General features: G+C 37.2%; 1 protein-coding gene across 2 annotated transcripts in view; it reads left to right on the plus strand.

Moving 5' to 3' along the window:
* Nucleotides 1–14624, plus strand: part of LRRIQ1 (leucine rich repeats and IQ motif containing 1) — a 226345-nt gene that overhangs the window by 165512 nt on the left and 46209 nt on the right. The gene's annotated exons all lie outside the window — the stretch shown is intronic.

Below are 14624 nucleotides of genomic sequence, written 5' to 3' on the forward strand. Positions count from 1 at the left end.
CATCAATTTTTTTCAAATAGTTTCAATATAAATGATACCAGCTCTTCTTTTATACATTTGGTATAATTTGGCTGGGAATCCTCATCCTGGGCTTTGTTTGATTGGCCAACTTACTACTGATTCATTTTTGGAATTCATTATTGGTCTCTTTAGAGATTCAGTTTCTTCCTAGTTCAGTCATGGTTGGCTGAATGTGTCGAGGACTTTATCCATTTCCTCTAGGTTTTCTAGTTTGTGTGAACAGAGGTGTTCATAGTAGTCTCTGAAGGTTTTTTGTATTTCTCCAGGGTCAGTGGTAATGTCCCCTTCATTATTACTGATTGTGTTTGTGTGGATCTTCTCTCTTTACTAAAAAAAATTAGTCTAGCTAGTTGTCTTTCTTATTAATGTTTTCATAAAATGACTTTTGGATTTATCAATCGTTTGTATGTTTTGTTTGTTAATTTCCTTCAGCTTTAATTTTGGTCATTTCTTGTCTTCTGCTAGCTTTTAGGTTGGTTTTCTCTTGTTTCTCTAGTTCCTCTAGTTATGGGGATAGGTTGTTATAATAATTTCAGGTTTTTCTTACTTTTTGATGTGTGCTCTCAGTGCTATAAACTTCCCTCCTAACACTGTCTTAGCTGTGTCCCAGATATTCTAGTATGTTGTATTTTTGTTCTTATTCATTTCAAATAATTTATTGATTTCTGCCTTAATTTTATTACTTACCCAAAAGTCATTCAGGAGCAGGTTTCCATGTAATTATGTGATTTTGAGTGATTTTCTTAGTATTGATTTCTATTTTTATTGTGCTATGATCTTGATTGTGGTTAGTATAAATTCAGTTGTTGTTGTTGTTTCAATTTGCTGAGGATTTTTTTTACATCTGTTTGTGTGGTCAGTTTTAGAGTATGTGCCATAAGCAGGTGAAAAGTATTTATATTCTGTTGTTTTGAGTGGAGTGTTCTGCAAGTGTCTGTTACATCCATTTGGTCAAGTGTCAAGTTCAGTCTCAAATATTTTTGTTTTCTGCCTTAACGATCAATCTAATATTGTCAGTGGTGTATTGAAGTCTCCCACTATTATTGTGCTATCTAAGCCTCTTCATAGATCTCTTAAGAACATGCTTCATGAATATGGGTTCTCCTATGTAGTGTGCGTATATATTTAGGATAGTTAGGTCTTCTTGTTGAATTGAGCCCTGTACTATTATGTAATGGCCTTCTTTATCCTTCTTGGTCTTTCCTGGTTTAAAGTCTATTTTGTCTGAAATTAGAATAGCAACCCCTGATTTTTCTCTGTTTACAATTATTTGGTAGATTTTTCTCCATCTCTTTACTTTGAGCTGATGGGTGTCCTTGCATGTGAGATGGAGACTTTTCAAGACAGCATACAATTGGGTCTTGCTTCTTTATCCAGCTTGCCACTCTGTGCCATTTAATTGGGGCATTTAGCACATTTCCATTCTAGGTTACTATTGATATGTGTGAATTTGTTTCTGTTTTCATGTTGTTAGCTGGTTATTACCAGACTTCTCTCTCTGGTGGCTGTGTAGTCTCACTGGCCTATGTACTTAAGTGTGTTTTTGTAGTGGCCAGTAATGGTTTTTCCTTTCCATGTTTAGCACTCCCTTCAGGACCTCTTGTAAGGCAGGTCTGGTGGTAGGAATTTGATACAGTTTGGCTCTGTGTCCCCACACAAACCTCATCTTAAACTGTACTCCCATAATTCCCACATGTTGTAGGAGTGACCAGGTGGGAGATAATTGTATCATAGTGGCGGCTTCCCCCATAGTGTTTTCCTGGTAGTGAATAAGTCTCATAAGATCTGATGGCTTTATCAGGGGTTTTCGCTTTTGCATCTTCCTCATTCTGTCTTTGCCTGCTGCCATCCATGTAAGACAGGACTTGCTTCTCCTTGCCTTCTGCTATGATTGTGAGGTTTCCCCAGCCATGTGGAAATGTAAGTCCAATTAAACCTCTTTCTTTTGTAAATTTCCCATTCTTGCGTATGTCTTTATCAGCAGTGTGAAAATGGACTAATACAGTAAATTGCTATCAGTAGCGTGGGGCATTGCTGAAAAGATACCGAAAAATGTGGAAGTGACTTTGGAACTGGATAAGAGGGAGAGGTGGGAACAGTTTGGGGGGCTCAGAATAAGTCAGAAAAATGTGGGCAAGTTTGGAACTTCCTAGAGACTGTTGAGTGGCTTTGCCCAAAATGCTGATAGCAATATGGATAATAAGGTCCAGTCTGAGGTGATCTCAGATGGAGATGAGGAATTTGTTGGGAACTGGAGCAAAGGTGTGTCTTGTTATGTTTTAGCAAAGAGACTGGTGGCATTGTGTCCCTGCCCTAGAGATTTATGGAACTTTGACCTTGAGAGAGATGATTTAGGGTATCTGGTGGAAGAAATTTCTAAGCAGCAAAACATTCAAGCGGCGACTTGGGTGCTGTAAAAGGCATTCTGTTTTAAAAGGGAAACAGCATAAAAGTATGAGGAATTTGCAGCCTGACAATGCAATAGAAAAGAAAATCCCATTTTCCAAGGAGAAAGTCAAGCAGGCTGCAGAAATTTGCATGAGTAACGAGGACCCAAATGTTAACCCCCAAGACAATGGGGAAAATGTCTCCAGGGCATGTCAGAGATCTTCACGACAGCCCCTCCCATCACAGGCCTGAAGGCCCAGGAGGAAAAAATGGTTTTGTGGGCTGGGCCCAAGGTCCCAATGCTGTGTGCAACCTAGGGATTTGGTGTCCTGTGTCCCAGCTGCTTCATTGTCCCATGGCTAAAAGGGCCCAATGTAGAGCTCAGGCTGTGGCTTCAGATGGTGCAAGCCCCAAACCTTGGCAGCTTCCACATGGTGTTGAGCCTGCAAGTGCACAGAAGTCAAGAATTCAGGTTCAGGAACCTCCACCTAGATTTCAGAATTTTGCCTGGATGCCCAGACAAAAGTTTGCTACAGAGACAGGGCTCTCATGGAGAACTTCTGCTAGGGCAGCAAGGAAGGGAAATGTGAGGTCAGAGTCCCCACACAGAGCCCCTACTGGGGCACCACCTAGTGTAGCTGTGAGAAGAGGGCCACCATCCTCCAGACCCCAAAATGGTAGATCCACCAACAGCTTGCACAGTGTGCCTGGAAAAGCAGCAGACACTCAGTGCCAGCCCATGAAAGCAGCCATGTGGGAGGCTGTACCCTGGAAAGCCCCAAGGGTGGAGCTGCCCACGACCATGGGCACTCACCTGTTGCATCAGTGTGACCTAGATGTGAGAAATGGAGTCAAAGAAGATCATTTTGGAGCTTTAAGATTTGACTGCCCTGCTGGATTTTGGACTTGCATGGGATCTGTAGCCCCTTTGTTTTGGCCAGTTTCTCCCATTTGGAATGATTGTATTTTCCCAATATCTGTACCCCCATTGTATCAAGGAAATAACCAGCTTGCTTTTGATTTTACAGGCTCATAGGAGAAGGGACTTGCCTTATCTCAGATGAGACTTTGGACTGTGGACTTTTGAGTTAATTCTGAAATGAGTTAAGACTTTGAGGGACCATTGGGAAGGCATGATTAGTTTTGAAATTTGAGGACTTGATATTTGGCAGGGGTGGGTGGAATGATAAGGTTTGACTCTGTGTCCCCGCCCAAATCTCATCTCAAATTGTACTCCCATAATTCCCACGTGTTGTGGGAGGGCCTAGGTGGGAGATAATTAAATCAGGGGGGTGGTTTCTCTTATAGTGTTCTCTTGGTAGTGGATAAGTCTCATGAGGTCTGATGGTTTTATCAGGAGTTTCCGCTTTTGCTTCCTCCTCATTCTCTCTTTGCCCGCTGCCATCCATGTAAGATGGGACTTGCTCCTCCTTGCCGTCCACCATGATTGTGAGGCTTCCCCAGCCATGTAGAACTGTAAATCCAATTAAACCTCTTTCTTTTGTAAATTTCCCATTCGTGGGTATGTCTTTATCAGCAGCATGAAAATAGACTAATACAGAATTCCCTTAGCATTTGCTTGTCTGAAAAATATTTTATTTCTTCTTGGTTTAGGAAGCTTACTTTGACTACTGGATATGACATTCTTGGTTGGGAATTCTTTTCTTAAGAATTCTGAATATAGGCCCCCATTGTCTTCTGGCTTGTAGGGTTTCTCCTGAAAGGTCTGCTGTTAGCCTGATAGATTTCCTTTGTGGGTGACCTGCCCTTCACTCTATCTGCCTTTAACATTTTCTCTTTCATTTCAACCTTGGAGAATCTGATGACTATGTGTCTTGGGGAGGGTCTCCTTATGTAGTATTTTGCAAGGGTTCCCTGAATTTCCTGAATATGAATATTGGCCTCTCTGGCAAGGTTGGGGAAATATTCATGGATGATATGCTGAAATATGTTTTCCAAGTAGCTTGCTCTCTCCCTGTCTTTCTGGGAAGCCATTGAGCCACAGATTTGATCTCTTTACATAGTCTTATATTTATTGGAGGTTTTGTTCATTCTTATTGTTTTCTCTTTATTTTTGCCTGACTGAGTTATTTTGGAAAGGCGGTTTTCAAGCTCAGAGTTTCTTTCCTCAGTTCCGTTGATCCTGCTGTTAATACTTGTGATTGTATTGTGAAATTCTTGGAGAGAGTTTTTTATCTCTATCCACTCAGTTTGGTTCTCTGGCCCCTCAGGGTTGGGAACTTGCTGGATTGTAAGGGCTGAGGTGTTCCTGGATCACTGGCCGCAACACTCTGAAGGATGGTGCTGACCAAAGCATTTGTCAGGCCATAACAGCAAGATTCTTGCTCATTTGCACATGCCAGCAGCAGCACTGGCTCATCACCTGGGGCAGAACACTGGTGAGCCTGGGGCTGCTGACTTCCAGGTGGGCTTTGGCAGTGTTAGTAATGGCAGTGCTGAGTTGCAGAGGGGGACTACTGGGGTCCATGTGTGTGTTTCCACCTGCAGCAGTGTGGGCACATGGGTGGGGTGCTGGCAGGCACTGGTGAGTGCATTCCATCTACAAGTGGTAGCGGCATAAGGCAGGTGGCAGGGCTGCTTGTTTCCCTGTCCATGTTCATACCAGTGACAGTGAGAGTGCAGGGATATGGGGCAGGGCCACTGGTGTCTGTGTTTGTTTTTGTGCTGGCAGTGGCAGCACAGTGGTGCAGTGGCGGTAAGGGGTGGGTATGCTTGCACTGACAGCAGTGGTCCAGTGGGGTACACACACACCCACATGCAGGAAGTAAAGGGGAGACAAAGTCTGTCCACATGTGCACCAGCAAAGCAATGGGGGTGAGGGGGTGCTCCTGCATGAGTGATTGCTAGCAAAGTGGCACAGAGGAGAGTGAGGTTGGAGAGGGTGTGGGTGGACTGTTACTCCAGGAGAATGCCACTCTCCTGGAGGTCTCCGACAATCAGGTGCACTCTGCCAGCAGGAGGTATGATGCAGACCCCAGGAGGCATCCTGTTAGATATCCAAAGCTGCACTGCAAGCAAGCATGGCCAAGCTTGGGCCCCAGGGGAGGCCGGCAGACAGAGGGAAACTCAGGTCAAATGGGCCTCATCTCACAGGCAAGATTGCTCTGCTCTGTTCAGGTCTTACAGTTCCCCTAAGACTACCATCTCCTAGTGGAGCATGGAGACCCTTGGAAGATGGGCATCACTGACCTTGCTCCCCTGCAGATGTTCCCACACCAAACCCTTGGAGCTCCAAACGGGCTAGAATTCTGCCACTACCACTTCCCTAGGCAGCTCTTCCTGACAGTTCATGTCCTGGAGGATCATGGGGTGTCCTGCTGCCAGGATTCCAGAGGTCTTATGGCATGAGTGGGTCACTTGTCACCTGCTCTACTGACCTTATCACCAGGAGTGCTTGGGGAGCCGGGAATAAATCCCAGTACACAGTAGCCTTGTGCAGAGTTCCCAGCTTCCAACCACTTCAGCCCAGCATGTGTCCTCCCTCCGTCCACTCTCAATGCCTTCCTTCCAAAGATGTGTTTGAACTGCACCAGTCTTCTACTATCCTGGTCTCTTGGTGGCAGATGTTCCTCCTACTTTCATATGGTTGGCCATCATATGTCCTGAAAAAAAAATTATTATTGAGTTTTAAGAATATTTTGTGTATTTTTGATAACAGTCCTTTATCAGCTGCATCTTTGGCAAATATTTTCTCCCAGTCTGTGTCTTGTCTGCCCATTCTTTTGATGTCTTTCACACAGAAGCATTTTTAATTTTAATGAAGTCTGAATTATCAATCATTTTTTTCATGGATTGTGCCCGTGATGTTGTATCTAAAAAGTTATCACCAAACCCAAGAACACCTAGATTTTGTCCTGTGTTATCTCATAGTAGTTTTATAGTTTTGTGTTTTGCACTTGGGTCTATGATTCATTTTGAGGTACTATTTTGAAGGGTGTGAGATCTGGGTTTAGATTCTTTTTTTGGGAGTGAGGAGGCATGTATCCAGTTGTTCCGACATCATTTGATGGAAAAAGTATTTTTTTTCTCTATTGTATTGCCTTTTCTCTTTTGGAAAAGATCAGTTGACTATATTTTTGTGGATCTATTTCTGACTTGTCTATTATGTTCCACTGGTCTATTTGTCTATTCTTTCACCAATACCATACTGTCTTTTTGTTTTGTTTCAACACTCTTTATCTTAAATAATGCTTAAATTGAATATGAAATATAGGCTCCTTTTTAGAGTGGTAACTTTCCTCTCATGTTCCTTTTTTTTCAAATTTATGTTTTTAGTTGACAAAGTTTTATATATATACATATATTTAACGTGTACAATGTGCTATTTTGAGGTATATATATACATTGTGAAATGACTAAATCTAGCTAATCGATGCACTGTTTAGATTACTGTAGCTTTATATAGTAGGTCTTGAAGTTAGGTAATATCCATTGTCAAAAAAAAAGAAATGAAAGTTGATAAGGAGTTCCTCAAAACTCAGAAATGACAAGAAAACAAACATATAGGTATAGTAAGTTATTGCTGAGAATTATCTATCTAGAGTAAGGAGGAATGTGCCTCCAGGTACCTGCCAAAAAGCACTTAAAAAGCTTTCTGAGTTGAAATAGTTTAAATTCACACTTCTAGAAATTCACATTAATGCAGATATATAGAACATAAATTAACTAAAAAAATAAGAAAACACTAAACATCTCAGGAAATAAACCACAAGAATGATAGTAAATAGAAATAGAAACTACAAAATTAGCCCATTTGAATACTTAAGATAGTGGATTCATCAGATACAGAATATGAGATAAGTATCTTTAGTTTAATCAAATGCATAAAAATTGATTTGATAATGTAATTAAGCAATGAGACTAGTAAAATTAGAAAACTAAAAATATAGTGATTCTAAAAATGAAAACTATTATTGATATTACAAACTCAGTGGATGGATTAAAGAAAATTAGAACAACGGACCAAAAAAAGTGAACCTGTTCTATTGTTACTATGCATTATCTATGCAGCTATATATTAAGTTCCAAAGACAACACACTTTATTTGGGATTGTTATCTAATGTTATAAACTTGACATTTTCTTAGGACTCACATGACCTAAAATACTGGCAATTTTCTATAGAGACTTAAGAAATTTTTTCTGTCTTCTGGTGCTGTTACTCAAAAAGATATATTAGCAAGCATTCTTGACCCTTTTGAACACAGAGCACTCAGCTATGAACTTAGACAACTTTAAACTCACCGGTTACCTTAATATTGGCAACATAGTGAAAAAGGGACCAGTCTAAGATTTAGAAAAAGGTTCCTAATTTGCCACTAAATAGCTCTTGCATCCTGGATGTCACTTAACTTTTCTCAATCTCATTTGAAAATATATCTATATTAGTTTGTTCTCATGCTGCTATGAAGAAATACCTAAGATTGGGTAATTTATAAAGGAAAGAGGTTTAATTGACTGACAGTTCTACAGGGCTGGGGAGGCCTCAGGAAACTTGCAATCATGGTAGAAGGAGAAGCAAACACATCCCTCTTCACATGGTGGCAGTGAGGAGAAGTGGTGAGCAAAAAGGGGAAAAGCCCCTTATAAAACCATCAGATCTGGTGAGAACTCACTATCACAAGAACAGCATGGAGGTAACCACGCCCACGATTCAATTACCTCCCATCAGATTTCTACTACCATACGTGGGGATTATGGGAACTACAATTCAAGATGAGATTTGTGTGGGGACACACCCAAACCATATCAATCTGTGTATCTTCTCTTTATTTTAAAAAAATGCATTTTTATTTGTAAGTTCATCTGAGTATAGCTATAGTAAATATCTAAAGTTGATTTTTCTACTCTCAGGCTAGTAGTTAAACACTGATTAGGAGCTCTAGTAAATATCTGTACCTAAGAAATTGATGCCTAAGATTTATTCTTAATATTTGGAGGTAGCTGCCACAGGAGAAAAGAGCATGAGATGCTATTTCTTGAGCAACAAAAATATTATCTAGGGATTTTATATATCTGATTGTTTCTTCACAACATCCATGAAAAAAAATACAGTTACCCTCATTTTTTTGGAGACTGAAACTAAAATTTTGAGCTTATGTAAGACTCATGAGAATTTGAACTTAGGTCTGACTCCAAAGCCCATGGTATTTCCACTTCATCAAGAAGCCATATTTTTCCATGAGACTCCTCTTAATGTCATATTTCTTAATATGGAAATGAATGACATTTTAAAATGTTCTTAATATACTAGCTATAATAAATAATGCAGAATTTCTTTTTTTCTTGTGGAAGACTTTTAGAAAATAAGGAATAATTTTGAAATACAGCTTTTCATATTTGTTCCCAGAGGACCTTATACATTTCTACTAAATTTATTCAAATATTAAATTATGAAAATGACAAAGCACAATAAACATTCCAGTCATAGGATATTATGTATGAATTGGTCAAAAACCACAGTATTCTATAACTCCATAGTTTTCCTATGTAAGTACATTCTGAAGAATAGCTTTTTCACACATTTGGAGAATTAATACATTTGTGACCATTTACAGCATATTTCTTGCCAATGCTTACGGAAAAACTAGTATAATTTTTAGTTACATGTGTTTCCACGCTGCAAAAGGATGATAAAACACGATGTTTCTGATGTAAAGATAGTAGAATTTGTTGGACTTGTTTTTCCATTTTTGTTTTCTCTTTTTAAACTAAAATGTAAATGTCTTGGTTTAGCTTAATTGTTTTTTAAATTAAGAAAACAGTTTTATCAAGAGAAAATTTTTACAAATTGAACACTCAAGATCACAGATAGTAAATAAGTTGGTTAGATTAACTACATCTATAGTGTTACTATAGTCGGAATTCTAATAGAAGAAAGAAGCAAATCATTGGTTTCGTATACAAAATGTACTTAGTGTTGGGAGACCGATCTCCGTGGGACTCTCGTGTTTCTGAACATTCTGGAAGTGAGGCATGTACTGCCCTTTAGTTTCAGACTATGTTTAAAAAAATGTTTGTGTACTGAATAAACTTAGAAGATAAAGATAGTGTGCCCACTGAAGCTGAGGACAAATTCACTTGCTGCTCAGCACTATAAAGATAATGTTTTCCTCTAGTGCAAAGGATAGGTTGATTTACAAGCAATTATAAAATATTTGAACTCCCTAAGCTTGGGATTTCTCAGCTATAACACAAACCAACCATGTGCATGGTGTCTACCTGAACTCCTTCACTTTACCTTTGTAGAAATTGAGGGGCAAAGGAGACCCACACAAATATGCTGATGCTCATATTTCTTCTTGTGCTGTGAGTAAAACTTTTTCTTCCTGAATTAGGAGTCTTGCTTCTTTTTCAGCATTCATAAAACTATGCCATGCTCACATCAACCTGAAAATAGGATAAAATCTCAGACCCTCAGAAGTCATGATATAGAAAAACTTTAATTTCACTCTTATATACCCAAGGATGAATACATAGAATTATAGAATGAATCATTCTTGCTTTATGAGTTGTTTTTAAGCATATGTATATTTTTCCCATCTTTTTGACTTATTTACTTTGTGAAATGCTCTTTGTAACCATAAGTGTATAATTATGGCTTCTTACCCATATCGTAGTTTTAAGGAACACCAATCTACAATATTTTAGGACTGCAATAATGTGTCAAATTTACCTAGCAGTGGCTGTGATTTTGGGATACGTGTTATGTAAATTAGCACAAACAAGCCTTATCCCTAAAAACATGCTATTTTATGTAGCAGAGAGAGAGAAAGTATTGGAATCACACAAACTTTGGCTCAGAAATCAAAATTGCCATTTCCAAAGTTTGCATCCACCAGAAATAACAAAGTGACAGTTATTTTTATATTTACTGTATTCAAATGATTTCACATCTTGCCTCACATATTGACATGTGTTATTCCTATTTCACAATTGATAAAATTGATATTTAAAATGGTAATAGTCACTTTCTGCCTCTTAGTACAGTTTCCTCTCCACCATACCCCAAGTTATATTAAACTTGGATCATTCATAAATGATGGGCAATATTTTAATAATATATTTCTTTCCTTATAGAGAATCACACTGGAAACCAACTCTCTGTATCATTTCTTCTACTAAATTAAGAATCATTCAGTTGTATGTGGTCCTTTGACTTCAGAAAAGATGCTCTAAGTGATCAGATAAAAGGAAACAAAAGGTTAAAAAAAATGGGGGCCAAGCATGGTGTTTCATGCCTGTAATCCCAGCACTTTGGGAGGCTGAGGTGGGCAGGTTGCTTGAGTCCAGGAGTTTGAGACTAGCCAAGGCAACATGGCAAAAACCCGTCTCTACTAAAACTACAACAACAACAATAACAACAAAAAGTAGCTAGGTGTGGTGGCATGCACCTGTAGTCCCAGCTGCTTGGGAGGCTGAGGTGGGAGAATCACCTGAGCCCAGGAGATGGAGGCTGCAGATGGTGCTGAGATCACACCACTGCACTCCAACCTGGGCAACCAAGGTAAGACCCTGTCTCAAAAAAACAAACAAAAAACACCACAAGAAAAGAAAAGAAAAAAAAACAGGGAAACTAAATAGTGCAGAATTACTCTAGGCAAAGAAAGGCACTATGGGTTTATGATATACAAGAGAAATACGTTTTTTTAAATGGGCAGTCTTTTTGGCCAAAAAAGTCGCAGATGGAAGATCCAAGTTGCAAGAATATAGAAAAATTAACTAAGAGGAGAATATGTTGGTGAAATCAAGCATAAATTAAAAATATTAATAACAGTAATAATATGAAATGTAATGTTACATGTAAGGAACACAGAAATATCAATATATAACTGAAAAATGAAGCTAAATTGAGTCGAAATGTTCTATGATTCTTGTATTCTCTAGGAGGAGAGAAAAATGGTTACTTTTAGATTACGTTAAATTCCATGTATGTATGGAATGTTCCATAAATATATGGAATATATTTATAATACGTATCGAATATATATTTTATATATATATAGAGAGAGAGAGAGAGAGAGAGAAAGAGAGAGAGAGAGAGGGTTCTAGGGTAAAAACTCAATGAGTAGGTTAAAACAATATTACTGCCACACTACTAGAAAGAAACCTGTAGAAAGAAAAGAAGTACTCTATCGAATATGGAGTCAAGAAAGTAAAAAAAAAGAACACAGTACAGACGGCATATAGAAGGCACAAAATGAGATTGTATACTTAAACTCAAAATATAAGTACTTGAATTACATATAAATGATTAAATAGCCCAGGTAGCAAATAGTAATTGTTTCTAGATTTTAAAAAAATCCAAGAAACAAACTTAAACTGTAAAGGTGCAGTAGGTTCAAAAGCAAAAAGATAGAAAAAACATGCCACAAAAACTCTAACAACAGCAACAAAAAAAGCTGGTGTTCTTATATTTATATAAGAAAAAAATACACATTGGGGGGAAAAAATTACCAAACATAAAGAGCAGAATTTCAAAATGATAAAAAGTTCCATTTACTAGAGATATGATACTTTTAATAAACTAGTATAACACAACCTCAAAAATAAGGCAAAAATTAAAGAATACTAAGAAGTGGCAAATTCCACAACTATATTGGATGATTTTAAGGACATTTCTGACACGTCTATATAGCATGTGACATCTATACTCAAAAAATCAGTAAGGGACAGGCTTTGATAAACTGGTTTAATAAAATTTTCCTAAAATGCTTATACAGAACATTCAACAATTGGAAAATGTACATTATCCTTAGGCCCACATAGGACTTTTACCAAACTTGAACTTATACTGGCCTTAAATCAGGTATCAAAAAATGTCTTCAGGATTAAAATCTTATGCAGGGTGTTTTCTGAATACAATGCTAGTAAACTACAAATCAATAATACCAATGTAACTAGAAAATCATTTTATTGGAAGTTAAAGAACACTTAAAAACTTATGAGTAGAAGAAATCATAATGATTTTAAAAAGTAACAATAACAAAAACACATATTGTAGACAACAATAATTAATGAAATAAAAAAAGTAATAAAATGTAGCAATAAGACCAAAATTGTTTGAAAAGACTAGTAAACATGATGCAACCCTGGCAAGTTTGATCATGAAAATAAGAGAGAAAACACAAATAACCAGTATCATGAATAGAAAAGGGATAGATTGACAGATGATACCAACTGTAAAGCTTTAATAAAATAATATTGTGAACAACTTTATGTCAATGCATTTGAAAATTTAGAGGAAATTTAAAAACCTAGAAAAATATAATTTCCCAAACTGGCCCTATTCTTAAACTAACTCTATGAATAAACAATCAGAAGGAAAAGAAATGCAACCAGTAATAATATTTTTTAATCAAATATTGAAGATACATCTAACAAGAGATGCATAAGACCTTATGAAGAAAATCATAAAACTTTACTGAAAATGCTAAAGAAAAGCTTTAAGTATATTTATAAATTGGAAGACTAAATATTAAAGAACTAAGTCTTTCCAAATTAACTTATGATTACAATCTCAATTAAATCCCACAAGGTGTTTATGAAAGCTGACAAGCAGAATCTAAAATTTCTATGGAAATTCAAAATCCACAAATAGCCAATTACACTTAACAAAGATAAAGTGGAAGAATTCACCATATCAAACACCACAACTTATTATAAAACTGCATCAGATAAGACAGTGAATATCATGTGATATGGTATGATATGGTGGTAATTGTGTGGTGGATAGACAGGGTAGGGAAAGGTAAGGATATAGAAAACAGCAGCAGGAGAGCCAAGACAGAGGCCCATACATATAATGTTTAGTTGATATTGTTATAGAGGTTGCATTCCAAATCAGTGAGGAATAGGTAGGGTTTTCTAAATCTTATTTTAAAGTTAGTTATCTATATTAAAATAAGTTATTCTGCCTACTTAAAAAAGACCTGTGTGTAAGAAGAAAAAATATAAAACTTACAGAAGATAATATGGAAGAATATATTTATAAACTTAGATATGCAATTATTTCTTCAAAAATATGCAAAAAGTACTAGTCATATTAATAAATATATACGCATTATAATTAAGAACCCACATACATCGAAAGATGTCATAATAGTAGTGAAACAGCAGCCACATGGAGAAGGTATTTACTACACAAACCAACAAAGCACTCACATCCAGTATAAATAATTCTGAGGAAGCATTAAAATAGAGACAGTTCAAGAGAAAAATAAACAGGAAGTTTTAACGTACGTCTCATAAAAGAAATCCAGATAACTCATGAACATATAAGCAAGTGATAATCTCATTTGCAACCAGAGAAAGGCTAATTAAAACACACAAACAAATAAACAACAAAAACAGCCTAACAGAACTTAGTATTATAGAGGACAAGAACCAATGAAACTCATATTTTGCTAATTGGAATATATTATAATTTGGTGTAACCATTTGACAAACAACTTTGACACTCCAGTAGAGTTGAAGATTTGTATACCCTATCATCCTTCAAGCAACACTTGTAGATATATGCACCATAGGAAGCCTTGCACAAGGGTAGTCAGAGCAGTGTTGTTCTTTTCCTTTTTAAGTTCAGGGGTACATGTGCCGGTTTGTTACATAGCTAGATTTGTGTCATGGGGGTTTGTTGTACAGATTATTTTATCATCCAGGTATTAAGCCTAGTACCCATTAATTATTTTTCCTGATCTTCTCCCTCTACCCACCCTCCAACCTCCAATAGGCCCCAATGTCTGTTGTTCCTCTCTGTGTGTCCATGTGTTCTCATTTAGCCCCTACTTATAACTGAGAACAAACATTATCGGGTTTTCTGTTTCTATGTTAGTTTGCTAAGGATAATGGCCTCAAGTTCCATCCATGTCCCTGCTGAAATGACAGAAGTAGGATGCAAGTGTTGTTCTTAATAGTCCCAAACTGGAAACAACCGATGTGGCCAACAACAATGCAATGGATAAGCTCTAATACATTCATATAGTGAAATATACAGTACAGCAATAAAAAAAGAACCATATCTGTACACAGCAACGCAGATACATTTTACAAACAATATTGAACAAATGAAAACAAAATAATACCTACAGAATTGTTCTATCTATGTATAGTTCAAAAGCAAACAAAGCTACAATATAGTGCTTAAACATGTATGTGCTAAACATTATAAAGGAAATCAAGAAAGTCAAGGTTATA

This window comes from Gorilla gorilla, chromosome 10 (assembly GCF_029281585.2).
Source record: "Gorilla gorilla gorilla isolate KB3781 chromosome 10, NHGRI_mGorGor1-v2.1_pri, whole genome shotgun sequence".
In the NCBI taxonomy this organism is placed as follows: domain Eukaryota; kingdom Metazoa; phylum Chordata; class Mammalia; order Primates; family Hominidae; genus Gorilla; species Gorilla gorilla.